This window comes from Esox lucius, chromosome 9, assembly GCF_011004845.1.
Source record: "Esox lucius isolate fEsoLuc1 chromosome 9, fEsoLuc1.pri, whole genome shotgun sequence".
Taxonomy (NCBI): Eukaryota; Metazoa; Chordata; class Actinopteri; order Esociformes; family Esocidae; genus Esox; species Esox lucius.
In genome coordinates, this window is record NC_047577.1 from 10,718,892 (window position 1) to 10,737,838 (window position 18,947).

The window sequence follows — 18,947 nt, forward strand, 5'->3', positions numbered from 1 at the left end:
CTTTCTGCTTTTGAAAGAGCGCAGGGCTTTGGTAACTAACATGCTCCGTCAACTGGGTGGGCATTTGTGTGTCTGTGTCACTATGTGTGTCCCCATAAACATAGTAAAACTATGCGTCCCCCCACCAGGGAAAATGGGATTTTGGGGTTTGGGGGAAAACATCTGTTTGGTCATAGACTTGGAATTGGGGTTACGTTTAGTTTGGTTTTATGTGAAAATCATACAATCCGTGTGAATTGGCTGTCGTCCTCCAGTTGCTACCTAATCAAAGTGGCACTTCTCGAAATGTACGTTCGAGGCTGGGTTTCTCACCTATCTGGCTAATTTTTTGAGGATGGAATTAAAAGGGAAAGCTACAGCACCAAACATGTAGGCTCGATGTTTACTCGGCCCTCGAAACTATAGCTTTGCAACCAGCATTTTTATTAGTGACGAATTCAGTTGAAAAGTAAACCCAGACTACACATGTTCCTGTTGTTGACGTTGAGTTCGCAAGGTCATAGTCGGCATGTTTCCGGTCTTCCCATCATCAACGGGGTCATGTGTTTACCACACATTGTTGGGACAATCTGGCATAGAGTCCCCGGCAGCTGATACCCGGTGGAGTAGGTTGGGCCGGTATAAGCCAAATACACTGGCTCCGAATCGGATCGGTGCATCTGTCCACACAAGGATGTAACGACAAACATTTGTGTGTATGTGGGAGTCAGTGAGAGCATGATACTCTGTAGGAGGCGTCCAGGCCTTTTATTTTGAACTCTTGTTCATAGGACAAACATGACATCACTGTTACCTCACTTCTCGTCTCACTGAGAGCCTGATCAAAAACATGTGTCTCTGTGTCTTTATTTCTCACTCTTTCCCCGTTCGTCTTTCTTTGTATCACTCCCTGTCTCTCTTTCTCTCTGTCTTTATCTCTCTGGCTCACTCTTTTCCTGCCTGTCTCTCTCACTCTCTCACTGTCTCTCTTTCTCTCTGTCTTTATTGTTCTGTTTAGCGCTGTATACATCTCTCTCTATGTTGTGCGTGTTTGTGTGTGTGTTTGTGGGCTTTGCATCTTTTTGTCTGTGTGTGGGAGATTACTGTTTAGTCTGCTGTTCCTTGGTTGCCGAAGTCAGTGTTCCCACTTCCCAGTAGTCTTAATGGTGGGCTGGGTTATAATAACCTCATTGTGTGTGTGTGTGTGTGTGTTATAATAACCTCATTGTGTGTGTGTGGTGTGTGTGGTGTGTGTGTGTGTTATAATAACCTCATTATACATATGTGGGTGTGTGATGTGCTCAACTGAGTCATGCATCTGGCCCTTTCACTACAGCTGAGATGTGTTCCACCAGGGTCTGTGTGTCTGTGTGTCTGTGTGTGTGTCGGCGCAGCGCTACTCAGCCCTCCACTCCAGGCCAGAGTCCGGATTCCTGAGCGGTACGAAGGCGTTTGCATAGATATTGGAGTTCCTTCGCCATGGCTACGGGGTCAAGTCATGACCATGGGAAGAGACGGCGGTGCCAAGTTTGGGTGAAATGAGCCTTTGAACCGAGCGGGCCGTTTGATCTCCTTGCCAGACTCCCCTCATTAAAATGGATCTTGAGATGTGTGGGGTTTTTTGTGCTTCGTGTGGCCTCTGCTCTGATGAGCCCATCTTGTCAGAGGATGTCATGTGAGTGTCTGGTCCAGCCCGGTCCACTAGGTTCCACTGTTATGTACTGACCGGTTCTGGTGTGGCCATTCAATCACCTCCTGGACTTCAGGATGGCCTTCTAGTTCTGTTCAAACCGTTATTTAGGAAGAAACCAAATTATTTTGTTGTTTTAAAACAAGTATCTGAATTATGGGCATTTTAATCGCGTGGCTAGCTATGTCGCATTCACAGGTTAGCACAAATGTACCGTAATTCTTTGCTTTCGTCCGGGGAGAGCGGGAAAGATATATTCTATTTGTGGGGGGGGGGGGGGGGGGGGTTGGGATGTTTTTCCTTTTGAATGAATCTGGCCCTAGTGTTTCTGCCCTGTGGCCCCGCCTCCCCGTCTCCCGCCCCGGGGGCCTCTTTATATGCTGAACTAGACGTGTTTTATGTCTCAAGACCAATTAACCCAATCACCGTCACCTGGCTTCAAGTGGTTCCGCTCTGCTGAGTCGTGATCAGCATTAGACGGGTGAAGGTGTTTTGCATTCGGGCTGAAAGTTAGAACCAGCCTCACAATAACTGTGAGGGGAACGGTGGTGGTGATGAAGTATGAACAGCATTAAAGGGGCGATGCGTGGGGTGCTGGGGTTCCTTCTAGGGTCTGGGATCCTGCCGAGGCACCTCATAGGTGTGGATCCCTTCATTTTGGAGGGAATTTGCAGTGCTCCCCAAAATGAAGTGTGTGCTGGGGTATGTGTGTGTGTGTGTGTGTGTGTGTGCGTCGGTGAAAAGAAGTATGGCAATACAATTTGGACTGAATCAGATTGCAGTTGTGTGTTGACGGTGTGTTGTGCAGAACCCATTGGCCCCCGGTGAAAAGTGGGTCCCTGGGCAGAGAACAGGGTGTATTTCGGACAGGTCCCTCAACGGGCCCACCTTGTGGTGCGGTTTTATTGTCATGGCTGGAACTGCACAGCGTTATTCTCAGTCAACGCCTCGGGGCCGGATGGTCCACACTCACATCCCGTGAGGCCTCACACACCGTCGGTCGGCGTAGGTTTGAAAACGGCGGGAAGATGATTGGTTGATCACCGGATCCCTGTGATCTGGTGCTCTAGATGGATTACCACCTCTGTTGACACTGCCTAAACAAAGAAAGCGTAAATATTAGACTCAGCCGGATAACAAGGAAGTCTGAGGGATTAATAGTTGGCCTGTGTAAGTCGGAAGAGTTGTGGATGTTTTCTGTGTGCTGGTGGTTTAGTCTTGAGGTTAGGGTTGGGTAATTGATATCTGGGTTTATGGTTTGGGATGGCGGGGAAGAGAAAGTGGTTTGGGTTCGGAGAGTTTAGACTTCTGCTGACGGAAACGGAGTCTGAGATTAATTTTCTCTCCTCATTAGGCCTGTCTTTTCCCATCAGGCCTTGTGTTTGGCTTGGCTGCCGGCTGACTCGTCACATTATCAACCAAAGGCTGCGTCCTCGGGCTTCTCCTCAATCATGGTTGTCATGTGGGAATGGCTTCCCGCTGGGCTGTTTGTGGCGCGACTGTGTGATGTTGCTGACAGCGAGAACTTGTGGCTGTGTGATGTGTGTGTGTGTGTCTGTGTTTCGCTCCACAAGCGCAGGAAACATGCTTTATGGACTCTGTTACCAAACGTCTATATTTACCACAATCTGTTACTGTTCTATCAGGCACACCCAGACCTTGGTTCCTGTTTTTAGGGTAAACCCTGCGCAACATCCCCTGGTCACATTGCACAACGTGTTTGTATGTGTGTGTGTGTGTGTGTGCATGCGTGGGGTGTGGTATACTGGCAGCAACATCCCTTGGTTACACACACTCTGACAAATCACTTCAACCGGATTCAGCCCTGTGCATCGCTGGGTTAAGTTGTCTGAATTCTGATGTCCGCACTGTACTCTTATAGCTGACAAGCCTGTCACGATTTGTTAAGGTTCCTGGTCAGGTCCAGTGTGTTTAGGTTCCTGGTCAGGTCCAGTGTGTTTAGGTTCCTGGTCAGGTCCAGTGTGTTTAGGTTCCTGGTCAGGTCCAGTGGGATTGAAAATGTGATTAACGGGGAAATTTTCCCTCCTGATTTTTAGAAAGTGTTAGGTTTAGGGTAAAAGTTACAAGGGTCAGGTTTAGTAAAAGATTTTTAAGGGCAATTAATGTTGTTATTTAGATGAGTTTGGTGTGTGTGTGTGTGTGTGTCCATCTGCATACGGTTTGTCAACCTCATTATGTTCTATTCCTGGACGCCAACCCACATGGTTGTTAGTTTTCCATTCATCCTGCTAACACGCATTGTCACTCCCTTTAGAACACACCTATTGTTCTTAGAACGTTTGTTCAACCTCATTGTGTTCTATGTTAGTTCATAGTTCAGCATTTTACTGTACCTACAGCCAGACTATATTTGCACTGTATGGAGGGAAGGATGCCTCTCGGGCATATATCCAGGGCAACGTAGGGTATTCTCCAGTTTGACGTGCTAAAGTTGAAATCGACGGCAACATATTAGTTTATGGGAAACGGGTTAGTTAGCTGGTTCGTTGTTGCTAGGCACCTATGGATTGCTGTCGTTTCGCAGTGTCCTTGTTTTGAATGAAGCCAGGACGCCCCATCGGTGACACATTTGGCTTTCTGCTTGTGTAGCATCCCTGTCCAAGGTCCCAAGGTGTTCAGTGTTTCCCACAGGTTTTGACAGTGTATTTTCCTGTCCGTCTTCACAGTCGACCCTGAGTGTTTCGTAACGAAGGCGTCAAACTCTGAGTCTTCCAGCAGTCTAGCGATGTGAATCATACCATCAACACTGTCAGCAAATGCAAGAACACAACGTTCTTTAAATAGTAATGCGCTAACTTATAGGTACCCAAATGAGAACATTGATCTGTGACCTAGAACGTTTCTCAGACAACCTGATCCAGAGGATAATCTAATCTTGGATCAACTTTTTATTAAATGATACAACTTTGTTTTAAAATTCCGGATCAGACTCGTGGGTGACCACTCAAAACCGTCTCTCAACCCCCCACCCCCACTCAACCCCACCCAGTGGGCCGCTGGTCTGGAGTGACAGAACCGTGACAGAATCGTGACAGAATCGTGACAGAACTGCAGCCTCCACCATGAATTGGTCAACAGAAACAGTTGGGAATGAGACTTGTGTCTCAGAAAAAAAGATGCACTGTGGACCGTCTAACAATGCAAATCCCTGTCAATGCACATCCCCGAGATCGAACAATCGACCAGGCAAACACCTGACCAGAACTAACCATCTAAACAATCGACCAGGCAAACACCTGACCAGAACTAACCATCTAAACACCTGACCAGAACTAACCATCTAAACACCTGACCAGAACTAACCATCTAAACACCTGACCAGAACTAACCATCTAAACAATCGACCAGGCAAACACCTGACCAGAACTAACCATCTAAACAATCGACCAGGCAAACAGCTGACCAGAACTAACCATCTAAACACCTGACCAGAACTAACCATCTAAACAATCGACCAGGCAAACAACTGACCAGAACTAACCATCTAAACAATCGACTAGGCAAACAGCTGACCAGAACTAACCATCTAAACACTTGACCAGAACTAACCATCTAAACAATCGACCAGGCAAACAGCTGACCAGAACTAACCATCTAAACACCTGACCAGAACTAACCATCTAAACAATCGACCAGGCAACTAATGGTGTTGTTTCCGTGCTGTGTGTGTGTGTGTGTGTGTGTGTGTGTGTGTGCGTGTGTGTGTGCGTGCGTGTGTGTGCCCGCCCGCCCGCATATAATTTCAGTTTGCCCTGATGTGTACATGATTTAATATGGGGACACGGATGCCGACAGTCCGTCCGTCTCCATCAGTCTCCCTGTTCAGTGTCCTCGTCCAATCAGGTTGATGACTACCGAGGCCTGACGAGCCCACACCACTGACCTCGGCCCTTGACCTCAGACACACGGTCCAATAGCAGCCTGTGTTATTTGCGTCCGTCGGTAGTTACTATGTGGGGACTGGGTGATATCCTGTTAAGGTCCTCTCTTTCCGTCCGCTATTTTAACCGTTTGTTTGGACGCCCGTGTGTCATGCAGGCTGAGCGGTAAATGGGTGGCGGTGTGTTTGAGGTGAAGTGCGTTGCCCGGCGCGCCTGTCTGATCTTATCATCATCTGGAGTGTGTTATTTAAAGAGCAACGTTCTCTCTTGAGAAACCTCTTCCCTAGGGGTTTTGGTTCATGTTTGGTTCTGTCCGTGTGAACCCCGGTGCCAGAAATGCAAGGCGGAGCGTCTGGCCTGAGCACCGACAGCACCCTGGAAACAGCACCACGGTGGAATGGGAGATAAGCTTTCTGCTCTCTCCCCGGTTCTCCTCCCAAGTGGCACCCTATTCCCTATCTCTGCGCACTACTTCTGACCAGAAATGGCACCCTATTCCCTATCTCAGCACACTTCTTTAAGCCAGAAATGGCACCCTATTCCCTATCTCAGCACACTTCTTTAAGCCAGAAATGGCACCCTATTCCCTATCTGAGTGCACTACTTCTGATCAGAAATGGCACCCTATTCCCCCTATGAGGGCACGTGCTTTTGACATGGGCCCATTGTGCAGTAAGGGATTTTTAGCCATTCAGGTAATCAAGTGACCTTGCCAGTGTAGTTTTCATGTCTTTGTTATTGAATTGGATCAGTTAGGGGGACACCACCCTGACCGTGAAGGGCCACGAATCAAGCGCTGTTTGGTGTGTTGCGTGTGTTTGTGTGTGTTTCACTGACTTCATCGCCCAGTAAACCACCCCCAGGCTTCATTCACCACCAAGCAAAACACCTTCCCTGTGTTAAAAACTGAGGAAACATGCCCTGTCCATCGGAATCACCTGCAGTGAACACACTCCATTTGACTTCTAAATAACACCCACCCACCATGCGTGCACTGGAAGGTTCTAGAGTCATGCCCCGGTGTTTGTGTGTGTGTGTGTGTGTGTGTGGGTGGGTGTGTGTCAGTGCCTGTGTGAGAAGGAAGGAGCGAGGTGTGGAAGTCTTCTGTTAGAGAACATCCGGTTGCATCGTGGCACTGTGCCATCTTTATTTGGGCATCGTTGTTGGCATGGGAGTGTGTTCCTTTAAATATTTCATCATGCTCCTAAAATAAACCCTTTTCATGATGAAGACTTGGCTTGACGTGTGTGTGTGTGTGTGTGTGTGTGGGTGTGACTCGCGGCCTACAGTACGCCTGTGGTGATTCTTCCACGTCTGACAGGGTAGCCCCCCCCACCACAGATTCACACAGGGACGTCTCACACACTTCCTAAGGGGCTTCTGGACAATGGAGCCACTGCTGTTAGCCTGGACACAGAGACTCCTGTCATATTCACTTTGTCCCTTATCACTCACACACACACACACACACACATTTTCCACCGAGAATGTGTCTGTGAGGGGTGACTGGGAGAGAGAGACCCCACACGGCTTAACTCTGGTGCAGTGTCACACGTTCCGGACCCCTGTCACATGATCAGAGAACAGGACGTGGGCAGGAAGCAGAGGAAGAATGATTTTCCTCTTCCTTCTCCGTGAAGGAAACGGCAGTTTTGGGAAAGGAGGGCAGTCTTTTCATGTGCTCTTCTGATCATTTCTTTTCATTCAGGATGGAACCGTGACATGCTGTTCAACAGGTTAAGAAAATAGTGCGATGTTTCTTTTGAAGGACTTCTATTTAATTTCGCACTATGTCACACTCACGGCTCATACGAGGATTTAAACGCCACTCTGCATTTAAAGGGAACTCCCTGGTAGATGACTTCATTCTCAGTGGCTAGGTGCGGGTTTTTATTCTGGGCTCGATGAACTTCTCCATTATGGCGTCGATGATGGTTTCTGTTCTGAAACTATGTAATTCATGGTCCTTTTCAAATGGAACTGACTATGGTGGGAATACGTGAATACGTGCAATCTGCAGAGCCTTTATTTCGTCCGAAAATGTACACTGTTAGATCCAATATTTGTGCTGTCACACAGGTCGTAATGTGTCGAGGATTGAGTGCGTTACGATATAATTTGTCCTTAATCCAGCCACATCCTTTAGCACTTTCCCAAGACTGCAGATCATCTCGTTTAGGTTTTATCATCACATGGATGACCTGTCAACCAAATGAACCATAGTAACTCTTCCTTCCACTGCGGTCTGTCTATATCTGTTGCCTGGAAAGGTGGTGAGGGCATGTGGAACATCAACTCCAGAGTAAAATGGAATAAGCTTGATGAAACTCGTTAAAGCCAAGAGAAGAGGTTTCAGGGCATAGGTGCGTGGATAAAACCTAAAAATAGGTTTCCTCTCTGAGATTAAGAAGCCTAACCTGATTACCATGTTCTAGGTGGACCCTGATTGGATGAGGGATGGTCTGTGTGTGTGTGTGTGTGTCTGTGTATATACGAGTGTCCATTGGTGTTCCTGTGTATGCATGTCTGTGTGTATGAATGCCTTCGTGGAGTGTTTCCCGTCGGCAGTGTGTGGCCTGTAGATTGCAGGCCAGTCCAAGACCTAGGCGAATCAACGAGGTACTGCTCTGGGTCAAAGGTCACGGCCAGTCTAGTGGCATGAAGGAGGTTCTTCCTGTACCCATAAATGTCCGAACCAGGGGAGCGTGGGATGCGACGGGTCTTCGTGTGAAGGTCTTGACTTGACACGTCGGCCAGACAGTTTCCGGGCTCAGGCGCAGACGTGGGTTGTCACAAGAGGGCAGTGCCACTCGTGTCACGCAGACAGCCAGCTTGTTCCCGTAATTTGAGCCACAGCACCCGTTGATTGGGGACCAAGCTCCATCCCTGGATTTGCACGACGGGTGTAGCGCAAGGGGTTCTGGGACAGTGAAGGGGGGCTAGGGAGGAAGTTAGGAGAGATGGATGGATGGAGGGAGAATTATACTGGGAAAGATGGATGGATGGAGGGAGAATTATACTGGGAAAGATGGATGGATGGAGGGAGAATTATACTGGGAAAGATGGATGGATGGAGGGCTAGAGGGATGAAGGGAGGAATGAGAGAGTTGGGAGGAGGGAGGGGGGGGGGTTGCAGGGTTTCCATAACCCCTCCTACACTCTGTGAGGTCATAGGGACGATGAAGCTGTGTGTGTGTGTGTGTGGGTGTGTGCGTGTATGTGGGTGTGTGTAACTGTGTGAGTGTGTCCATTCATTTACAGCTGTGTTTATCCAACCCTCAGTGTTGTTGACCTCTTTTGACCCCACCACGCCCCACCGCTGTTCCACGGAGGCTGGTAAAAGCACTGAGACAACCACCAAGAACCGAGCCGCTTCAACATGAAGCGGGGGAACTCTTAATGTGTTGAAATACGACTTCCTGTGATCTCGGGAAACATTACATGCCGTTTTTGGGACACCACTAAATCAAGAATTGTGCTGTTTTATTGTCCAATCAGAGAACCGCTTTCAGTGTTTCAACCCACTTCGGATTTTCAACCCACAGAACTCAGTCCTCCAACAATAGCCACAGGTTGTACTGAAACCGCCGAATGCTATTTTTGTCTTCACCATTAAACAGTGCCGGCCCCCCTGTCGGTTGCTTAGCCGCCAGGCTGTTGCTCTACTGGGGTTGTTTTTTTAGTCGAGCGGTCACACGGCCTCGCAACCCATCCCGTCTGCCTTGGCTGAGGAGGGCTGTGTTGGACCGTGGTCGCGTCAGCCGAGGCCAGGTGGCTTCGACCTGCTCTTAATACATTCGTGCCACTGGAATTGTGTACGGGTTTATTACGTGACAGGGTGGCGCGAATGAAATAACATCATTTCATAGCACTTTTTTTTTCCTGAATTGGTATTGAAATTAGGCCTCACCCAGTGCCAAACGTCCCCTTTCATTTGTCCGTGGTTTATTTTTATTTTCGGCACATTACCTTTTGAACAATTGTAGCTAAATGAACAACTGTAGCTAGTAGTTTTTTTGGTGGGAAGATATGCAGAGGCAGGAAGAAGGATAGGGAGACTTGAGTGGAGTCACATGTGCCAGATGTGAATTGTGCAATAGTATATTTTTTTAAAGTTGCTTGAACAAGGATTTATTTACCTCTTAATGTTCAAGTGAGCCGTGAGCCGTTTAATGTGGATTGAACGGACCACTACGCCTGTTCTGGCCGTACAGGCACTATAACAGCTGCTGTTCTTCAGACTCGTTTAATAAAGCACATTTTAATTGTTCATTTTCAATTAATGTTGTTAACTATTAATGTGCAGCTGTTACAAGCATTTGCTCTTGATTTTATAGTTTATAGGATATTTTCATTTTGCAGTTGGTCTATTTGCAAGACAGGCTATTTGTGCCAAAAGCTTGGTCTTTGGGCATGCTAGGTCGAGTTCAGAAGTTAAACGAGAATAAAGACATTAGAATCTTCTTACACAGTTCCCCACTCTTCTGCCAGGGATGGTACAGACAGGTATTCAACAAGCTGCAGTCGTGGATATCATTGGTGTGTTTAATTGACATGGAGATGTTACAGTGCTACTGACATGGAGATGTTACAGTGCCACTGACATGGAGATGTTACAGTGCTACTGACATGGAGATGTTACAGTGCTACTGACATGGAGATGTTACAGCGCCACTGACATGGAGATGTTACAGTGCTACTGACATGGAGATGTTTCAGCGCCACTGACATGGAGATGTTACAGTGCCACTGACATGGAGATGTTACAGTGCTACTGACATGGAGATGTTACAGTGCCACTGACATGGAGATGTTTCAGTGCTACTGACATGGAGATGTTTCAGTGCTACTGACATGGAGATGTTAAAGTGCTACTGACATGGAGATGTTAAAGTGCTACTGACATGGAGATGTTTCAGTGCTACTGACATGGAGATGTTTCAGCTCCACTGACATGGAGATGTTTCAGTGCCACTGACATGGAGATGTTTCAGTGCTACTGACATGGATATGTTACAGTGCTACTGACATGGAGATGTTGCAGTGCTACTGACATGGAGATGTTGCAGTGCTACTGACATGGAGATGTTTCAGCGCCACTGACATGGAGATGTTACGGTGCTACTGACATGGAGATGTTAAAGTGCTACTGACATGGAGATGTTTTAGTGCCACTGACATGGAGATGTTTCAGTGCTACTGACATGGAGATGTTACAGTGCTACTGACATGGAGATGTTGCAGTGCTACTGACATGGAGATGTTGCAGTGCTACTGACATGGAGATGTTACAGTGCTACTGACATGGAGATGTTTTAGTGCTACTGACATGGAGATGTTACAGTGCTACTGACATGGAGATGTTTTAGTGCTACTGACATGGAGATGTTACAGTGCTACTGACATGGATAGATTTCAGCGCCACTGACATGGAGGTGTTTCAATAAGAATAATGTTTGTGAATAATGGTCATGAATGCATGCAGATGCTCAGTCTAAAACACACAGGCGTGTGCAAACACACACACACACACACACGGTTGCCCCCAGAAAGCAGAGTCAACAGTTAGCAGATTAAAGGGCTTTTAGTGTGGACTGCGGCACAGACAGACAGTATTGCCCTGCCACTCCAAAACTGCTGCTCTCAGGGAAAGGCTGTTATTGACTGGTTGTGGTGGGCCCTGATGTCAAGCCACTGTAGCACAGCTCTGCCCTCTCTCACCCTCTCTCACCCTGTCCTACCCTGCACATTGACTGACCTATTAAATGGGAAACTTTACTCCAAATCTGAGTTGATTTTGGGCCAAATTAAAAGGTTTTCTGTATATGTGTGTGTGTTTGTGTGTCTGTGTCAGGGGGAAGGCTTTTTTGAACCTTGGCCTGTTTTCTATTCCTATTATCTTTTCTAATGTAAAGCACTTTGGGTTGCCCAGTGTTTGAAATGTGCTATACAAATAAACTTGCCTTGCCTTTTAACTTTTATTGGTAATGTTATAAATCCTTCATTGTGTCTAGATTTGCTTTTGTACTTTCTTGGGGTGTTCCATGATGATAAGGCTTGCGAATGGTATGGGGGGGGGGGGGGGGGGGGGGGTCACAGTTGTTGACTAATGGACTGATTACACTTGCTGTCAATCATTTTAGTGTTGTTTTCTGGTGGTCCCATGCTGCCATCTGTTCCCAAGAGGCAATGTGTTCATCTTTCCCTGTCTGACCTGTTCATGTTGGGGGAGCTCTTCTAACATATCGGTCCCTCCGTTTAAGTCATTTATCAGGCGCTGTCACCCAGAGCACTTTACAGGAGCAGTTAAGGTTTCCTGTATTGTTAAGGATAAAACAACTGATATTTCACCTGACCATGTGGATCTGGCAGTTGTCAGGTGTGGTTACCTAGCTGGACAGGTGTCTCCATGTAGGCACGCAGTAGTTTGGTTCATGTTCTTTCAGGCTCGAGCCCCTGTTAATGTTTTTAATGGTGACCGGTGTTAGGTGTGTACAGGTCATCGGTTGGGTGCTGTTCAAATGAGAGTATCTCTGGCCTGTTAAAGGGTGGAAGTGAATGGTTCAGATTCCCTCCGTGGTGTGTCAATCTCATCCAGCATTCTCTCTGTCTCTATCTCTGTCCTTCTTCCTCTGGTCTTTTAATGATCTCACCTGATACTTCATACATTTGGTAATTATCATGAGTGCATGAATGACAAAGAACTGTATCCATCCCCTAGCCGGGAGTCATCCCTCTAGCCAAGACTCATCCCCTAACCAAGTCTGGTCTTTTTCCATGACATGCTGTGTCATTCGGGGGCGCAGAAGAACAAAAACGCAAAAACGCTCGGCGCCATTTGAGCGACACTCTTGAGTCTGGCTGACAACATCGGACTAATGAACAACTTTCGTTATGTAACCGTGACAAAGCTAAAGAAATGAACCGGGTCCCGTCCTCAATAGGGTTTTTAAGTGTTTGTTTGTTTGCGTACTTGTTTCACACCAAGCCAGAACCTGATGTCCCTTCCTGTGATCTAGATTTTGAAAGTTGTTCAAAGGGAAGAACTTTCAGTTGAGAGATTGAACGAAAACTAATTGGATTGGAGAACTGTGGCATCATTAAATATTTAGGCTGCTTAGCACTGTCTGCTGTCTTATATAAGTGTCCCGCTTTTCATTCGCTCATATCCCCAGGCAAAAGCCAACTTAAAAATAAAATTACAAAAAAGTTGGGTTCAAGAATCTGCAAATCAATGCTGAAGCTCATGAAGATTTGCCGGACCACCAAACTGAAAACCTTCTGTTGCGATTAAACTGAATCAATTACTGAATTCAACCTGAGACAGATTTAGGTGTTTCGGGATGTGTTCTGGCTTGGTTCGAAACAGTCAGTTTCCGGGATGAATCAAAACAATGTTTTCACACTGGAAATCATCTAAAAGTGAGTCAGATCCGGACCCAGTTAGAAGCATTATTTGGTAAGCAGAGACCCTGTCAGAAGCATTATTTGATAAGCAGAGACCCAGTCAGAAGCATTATTTGGTAAGCAGAGACCCTGTCAGAAGCATTATTTGGTAAGCAGAGACCCAGTCAGAAGCATTACTTGGTAAGCAGAGACCCTGTCAGAAGCATTATTTGGTAAGCAGAGACCCTGTCAGAAGCATTATTTGGTAAGCAGAGACCCCGGCAGAAGCATTATTTGGTAAGCAGAGACTCTGTCAGAAGCATTATTTGGTAAGCAGAGACCCCGGCAGAAGCATTATTTGGTAAGCAGAGACCCAGGCAGAAGCATTATTTGGTAAGCAGAGACCCCGGCAGAAGCATTATTTGGTAAGCAGAGACCCTGTCAGAAGCATTATTTGGTAAGCAGAGACCCAGGCAGAAGCATTATTTGGTAAGCAGAGACCCAGGCAGAAGCATTATTTGGTAAGCAGAGACCCTGTCAGAAGCATTATTTGGTAAGCAGAGACCCAGGCAGAAGCATTATTTGGTAAGCAGAGACCCTGTCAGAAGCATTATTTGGTAAGCAGAGACCCAGGCAGAAGCAGGCCAGCCAATCAACAATTGGAGAACTGCGTCACTACAACTCAATTACAACAAATCTCCAGTTCTGGTTTTAAAATGATTGTAGTGATGTCAAGTTGATCCAGCGTTGCTTGGAAAGTACAAGAGTATAGCGTTCGACAGCCAGTAACCATAGCAACAGCGTACTCCATGGGCGTGTTCCAAAAGGCAACCTAGGCCTGATTTTTTCCACACTGTTTTTGGCCAGGGCCTTCCGCGACAATAAACGTCCCCTTTTTGGGGCAAGAATCCATGACATTGATCCTCCTCTGTGATGACAGGGTTGTGTTCTGCTGTTGACACAGTTGGTGTTTGTACAGATGAGAGATGGCTATCACGAGCAGGTCAAGTCCCTCAGGTTGCATGACCTGTTCTTCGGTTGGATTGTGTGTCCGTGCGTGTAGGGGCCCCTGGTTCCACACCCTGTAGCCCCCTCATAAAATGTAACCTGTTAGGTGGCTGTTATGGAGAACCCGTTAAACGCACAGTGGGTTTTGGGTCTGGCCGCACACTGGTCGCCGTCAGAGTTCATGAGAACGCGGAACAGGAACTAAAGTTCTCCTTACCATAATGACCTAGTTAAAACAACTGTCCACTCTGACAGCAGTCCCCTCCAACACTGGCACATAGTGTGAGGCGCTGGGCTGGGAAAATGGCCGTGTTTTTCCGTTTTGTCTGCCTCACGTCCCTCATTTTCGTACAACTTTCGGTGTTACAGGGGGTGATGTCTGTTTCGTGTGTAATGAGAGCATTCCAGGCCACATTAAGAGACTGTACTCCATGATAATCCAACCTTTCAGTTTCTTCCTTTCATCTCCATAACTATGTGTTACCTGAGGTCCCTCTCTCTGTTCAGAACGGGTCCTCATCCCAAACGGCACCATATGTCCTGGGTAGTACACTGCTTTCAGCCAGGACTCCTCTAAAGGGCCTTGTGCACTTGCTAGGAACAGGGAGTCATTGTGTCCTCTGACTCTTTATCTGCGCCACTTCAAAGGCATTTATTTTTTACACCAGAGTTGTTTAAAGCAAATGGGTGTCTGTGTGTGTAATTATTGTTATCATGATGTCTATTATATGTACTTTGCACACATAATAGGGACTTTAGTTGATGATATGTTGTAGCAATATGGTTGTCTCTGGAGCCTACATGCAGAAAACTACTGAAGGCTACAGGTATCTGAATACTGAAGGCTACAGGTATCTGACTATTGAAGGCTCCAGGTACCTGACTACTGAAGGTTACAGGTACCTGACTACTGAAGGCTACAGGTACCTGACTACTGAAGGTTACAGGTACCTGACTACTGAATGCTACAGGTACCTGACTACTGAAGGCTACATGTATCTGACTACTGAAGACTACAGGTACCTGACTACTGAATGCTACAGGTACCTGACTACTGAATGCTACAAGTACCTGACTACTGAAGGCTACATGTACCTGACTACTGAAGGTTACAGGTACCTGACTACTGAAGGTTACAGGTACCTGACTACTGAAGGCTACAAGTACCTGACTACTGAATGCTACAGGTACCTGACTGCTGAAGGTTACATGTACCTGACTACTGAAGGTTACAGGTACCTGACTGCTGAAGGTTACATGTACCTGACTACTGAAGGTTACAGGTACCTGACTACTGAAGGCTACAGGTACCTGACTACTGAAGGCTACATGTACCTGACTACTGAAGGCTACAGGTACCTGACTACTGAAGGCCAAATGTACCTGACTACTGAAGGCCACAGGTACCAGTCAGTACCACGTGTATACAGGTACTGACTCTGACTGTTGTTTTATCCTCAAGGTCAAGAAGTGGTCTTAACTGTTGGACAAGACGAGGACTTAATCACTACAGAGAGGTAATACACATGTTTTTGTATGCATCAACACACACACAACACACACACTCCCCCCATACTAATTGTGTAGCAACAGCTGGTTGTAGCAACAGTTGGTTGTAGCAACAGCTGGCTGCATGAACATCATAAGCCCAAGGCAAATGTCACATCTTGTCTGCTCCTTATCAGTTTCAATGAAACTGTGTCTGTATAAATTGATTATAATAATAATAGGCCCATTAATTTTCACTGATAAAATGTTTTTAACAAAAGTTAGCCTGCAACATTTTTTGGAAAACATTGGTCTGAAGTGCAATGGCCTAAGCATTGAGGCTGCAGTGAAAGTTTGAAGTGCGATCGGGGCTCAGGTTGGAATTGGTGGCAATTTTGGACGTACTATTAGACATTCAGGACCACCCCCTTCACACAGTTGGTTTCAGAACCTTGTGTGTGTGTTGATACTGTGGCGGTGTATTGTGCTGGTTTCTCAGCACATTTAGCACATTGTGTGACCAGTGCATTTCGGAGTTACATCAGACCTACTTTCAACTCGTGTGACTGCCCAGCCATCCTGTTAGCTTGTCGCTTCGTTTTAGAGCGTTTCTCCTTATCTGGTCCTCACACCGGCTTCCCAGCACCCAGCAGATGGTACTGGCCCGGGCCAGACCCAGACCAAGCTGTTTCATCTATGTGTGCCTCTGTGTCTCTGTGCAAACTACTGGAAACTGGGCCGGACTGAGCTGCCGTGGCTCTGTAGAAACTCTAATGGAAAAGGGTCGGGGCCGAGTTGGCGGGCCTCTGTAGAAACTCTAATGGAAAAGGGTCGGGGCCGAGTTGGCGGGCCTCTGTAGAAACTCTAATGGAAAAGGGTCGGGGCCGAGTTGGCGGGCCTCTGTAGAAACTCTAATGGAAAAGGGTCGGGGCCGAGTTGGCGGGCCTCTGTAGAAACTCTAATGGAAAAGGGTCGGGGCCGAGTTGGCGGGCCTCTGTAGAAACTCTAATGGAAAAGGGTCAGGGCCGAGTTGGCGGGCCTCTGTAGAAACTCTAATGGAAAAGGGTCGGGGCCGAGTTGGCGGGCCTCTGCGGGGTGTATATGGTCTTCGTGTGACCGTTGCATGGTGAGCCGTTAGGGGTTAGCTCCATGGCTGAGTCTTTAACCAGGCAAGACCAGCGACAACATTTCCACACTCTCTCCTATTTTAATTGTCCACCGACTGTCCAGCTGCTTTGTACATCTACCTTTTCCCACTTGCAGTTTAGCGGTTTGCGGCTATGCTTTCTGACTAAGCCCTAAATACTGCACTTAGAAATTACATCACAAATGAAAAGGGGGTTTCAGTTTGTCCACCTTAAGCTTGTTTATCGTTTAATTGGACTCTTTCTGTGCATTATATGCAATCACTTGATAGTAACAGCCTGTCTTTGAAGAGAGAATGTGAAGAACTGGTTAGAAAAACACAAGTTCTCTGTTTGGGCTGGTGCTGTTTTCATATTAAAATACTTCAGTGATGATGCAAGTTAACAATAGTCTTGGAGTGAAAAATAGTATTGGGGCCCAACTGTTTTTCCCTTTGCTTCTAACACTCCCCCCCACTCTTTCTCTCTCTCTCTCTTCCACCTCTCTCTTTCTCTCTCCCCCCTCCATTCCTCTCTTTCTTTCTCTCTCTCTCTTCCACCTCTCTGTCACTATGTGTTTCCATGTGGTCAGTTTATTCCATTCCTCCAATGCAGGCTGATGTGACTAATGACTAGGCCAGTGGTACGTGCGCACACACACACCCGCACACACACAGACAGTCACACACACAGACAGTCACACACACTCACACACACAGACAGTCACACACACACACAGACAGTCACACACACTCACACACACAGACACAAAGACAGAGGACCAGGCATTCCGAGGGGTTGTGAGGGTGTCAGCCCATAGAGCGTCATCTGCTCTCTCTGAAATGGAGGAGAGGAGGATGAGAAAGGAGACAAATAAAGGATAAGAAAAGCTGTTTGACTGGTGAACCTGTTACCGGTCCAAAGGGACAAATGTAAAAGGCTCGGTGTCCCTCCAGTCAGCTAGGCCTAGTTCAGGCCTAGTTCTTCATCCACTCTCTCTCTCTCTCCCACTCTTTATCTTTGTGTGAGTTTGTCTCTCTCTCTCTCTCCCACTCTTTATCTTTGTGTGAGTTTGTCTCACTCTCTCTCCCACTCTTTATCTTTGTGTGAGTTTGTCTCTCTCTCTCCCACTCTTTATCTTTGTGTGAGTTTGTCTCTCTCTCTCTCTCTCTCCCACTCTTTATCTTTGTGTGAGTTTGTCTCTCTCTCTCTCCCTCTTCTCAGGTGTGGAGTCTTCAGTTGCAACACACAAGATTCACTGGAATGTGAACCAAATCACTTCTCGATCTCAGTCATCCTATCATCCAGCTGTCTACCGGTCGGTCAGTCAGTCTGTTTGTCTACCAGTCGGTCAGTCAGTCTGTCAGTCCCCCCCATGACCCTCCCTATCCCAAACAGAAATATAAGAAAGACTCACGGTAATAAATAACAAAAAAAAGCAGAAAGTCGCAGTAAACATTATGCACATACCATTTATATCTCTCTCTATCTGTCCCAAACCATGCATGCAGTTTGTCTGCCGGGCCATGTCTCTCCTCTCCCTTCTCTTTCCGTTGGCAACATCTGGTCCCAGTTGAATTTAAGAGCTTGGTCAAATCTGTAAGTCCAGGCATTTTTTATGTGTAAAACAATAACAAAAAACGTAACGAGTATACGGACGGCGCAGGGCTTTATATATTGCCGGGTTTAGCCAACGTGACAGTTTGAGATTGTGGTGAGCTGGAAGGTTTCTGCGAGACTCTCGGGTTTTTGTAAAGGAGTGTTGTAGGGGAATAGAGATAGTTCTGGCAGGTTGTCGAGGACTGGGTTGGATTGTTCTTGGTGTGTGTGTGTGTGTGTGCATGTGTGTGTGTGATCCGGGGGAGGTTGCAGAGATGAATACGGTGAAGGTCAAGTTCACATTCTTTTTCTCTCCTCACACACACACACACACACACACACACAAGCACTCATCCTTCACACACATTGTCCCTTTCCTCCCTTTAAAGAATCTGGTAATTCTCGTCCACTGTAATGCCATGAAGGGATGATCGTTCTGTGTCACAGCCCCACCACCCCCTCCATCAGACTTTTCCCCTTCTCTATCAATCACTCTCTCTCCCCTCTCTCCCCTCTCTCCCCCCTTCCCTCCCTCCCTTCCTCCCCTCTCTTTATCTCTAGTAGTTACCTCAGAGCCATAGAATGCTGAAAACACTGTAAAGCGTCTGTTTATCTGCTAAACATTGGCTCGCAAGCTGACAGGCTTGACACACACGCTGAGGGTCGGGGTGGGGGGGGGGGGGCGGAGGGGGGCTGGCTGCTCTGCATCGGTCATTCAGGGTGTTTCCCTGATACATACCAGCTGTGCTGGTCTCCATGGTGACTGACTGT

At 47.1% G+C, this 18,947-nt stretch overlaps 1 protein-coding gene across 3 annotated transcripts in view; it reads left to right on the forward strand.

Moving 5' to 3' along the window:
• Positions 1-18,947, forward strand: part of add3a (adducin 3 (gamma) a) — a 92,623-nt gene that overhangs the window by 4,062 nt on the left and 69,614 nt on the right. For 2 of the 3 annotated variants that reach the window (XM_029122545.2, XM_029122544.2), the window contains exon 2: positions 15,428-15,482. The exons of the other annotated variant lie outside the window; for it this stretch is intronic. The gene's annotated coding sequence lies outside the window, so the exon portion shown is untranslated. The remainder of the gene's footprint in view (positions 1-15,427; positions 15,483-18,947) is intronic. 3 annotated transcript variants of the gene reach the window in all.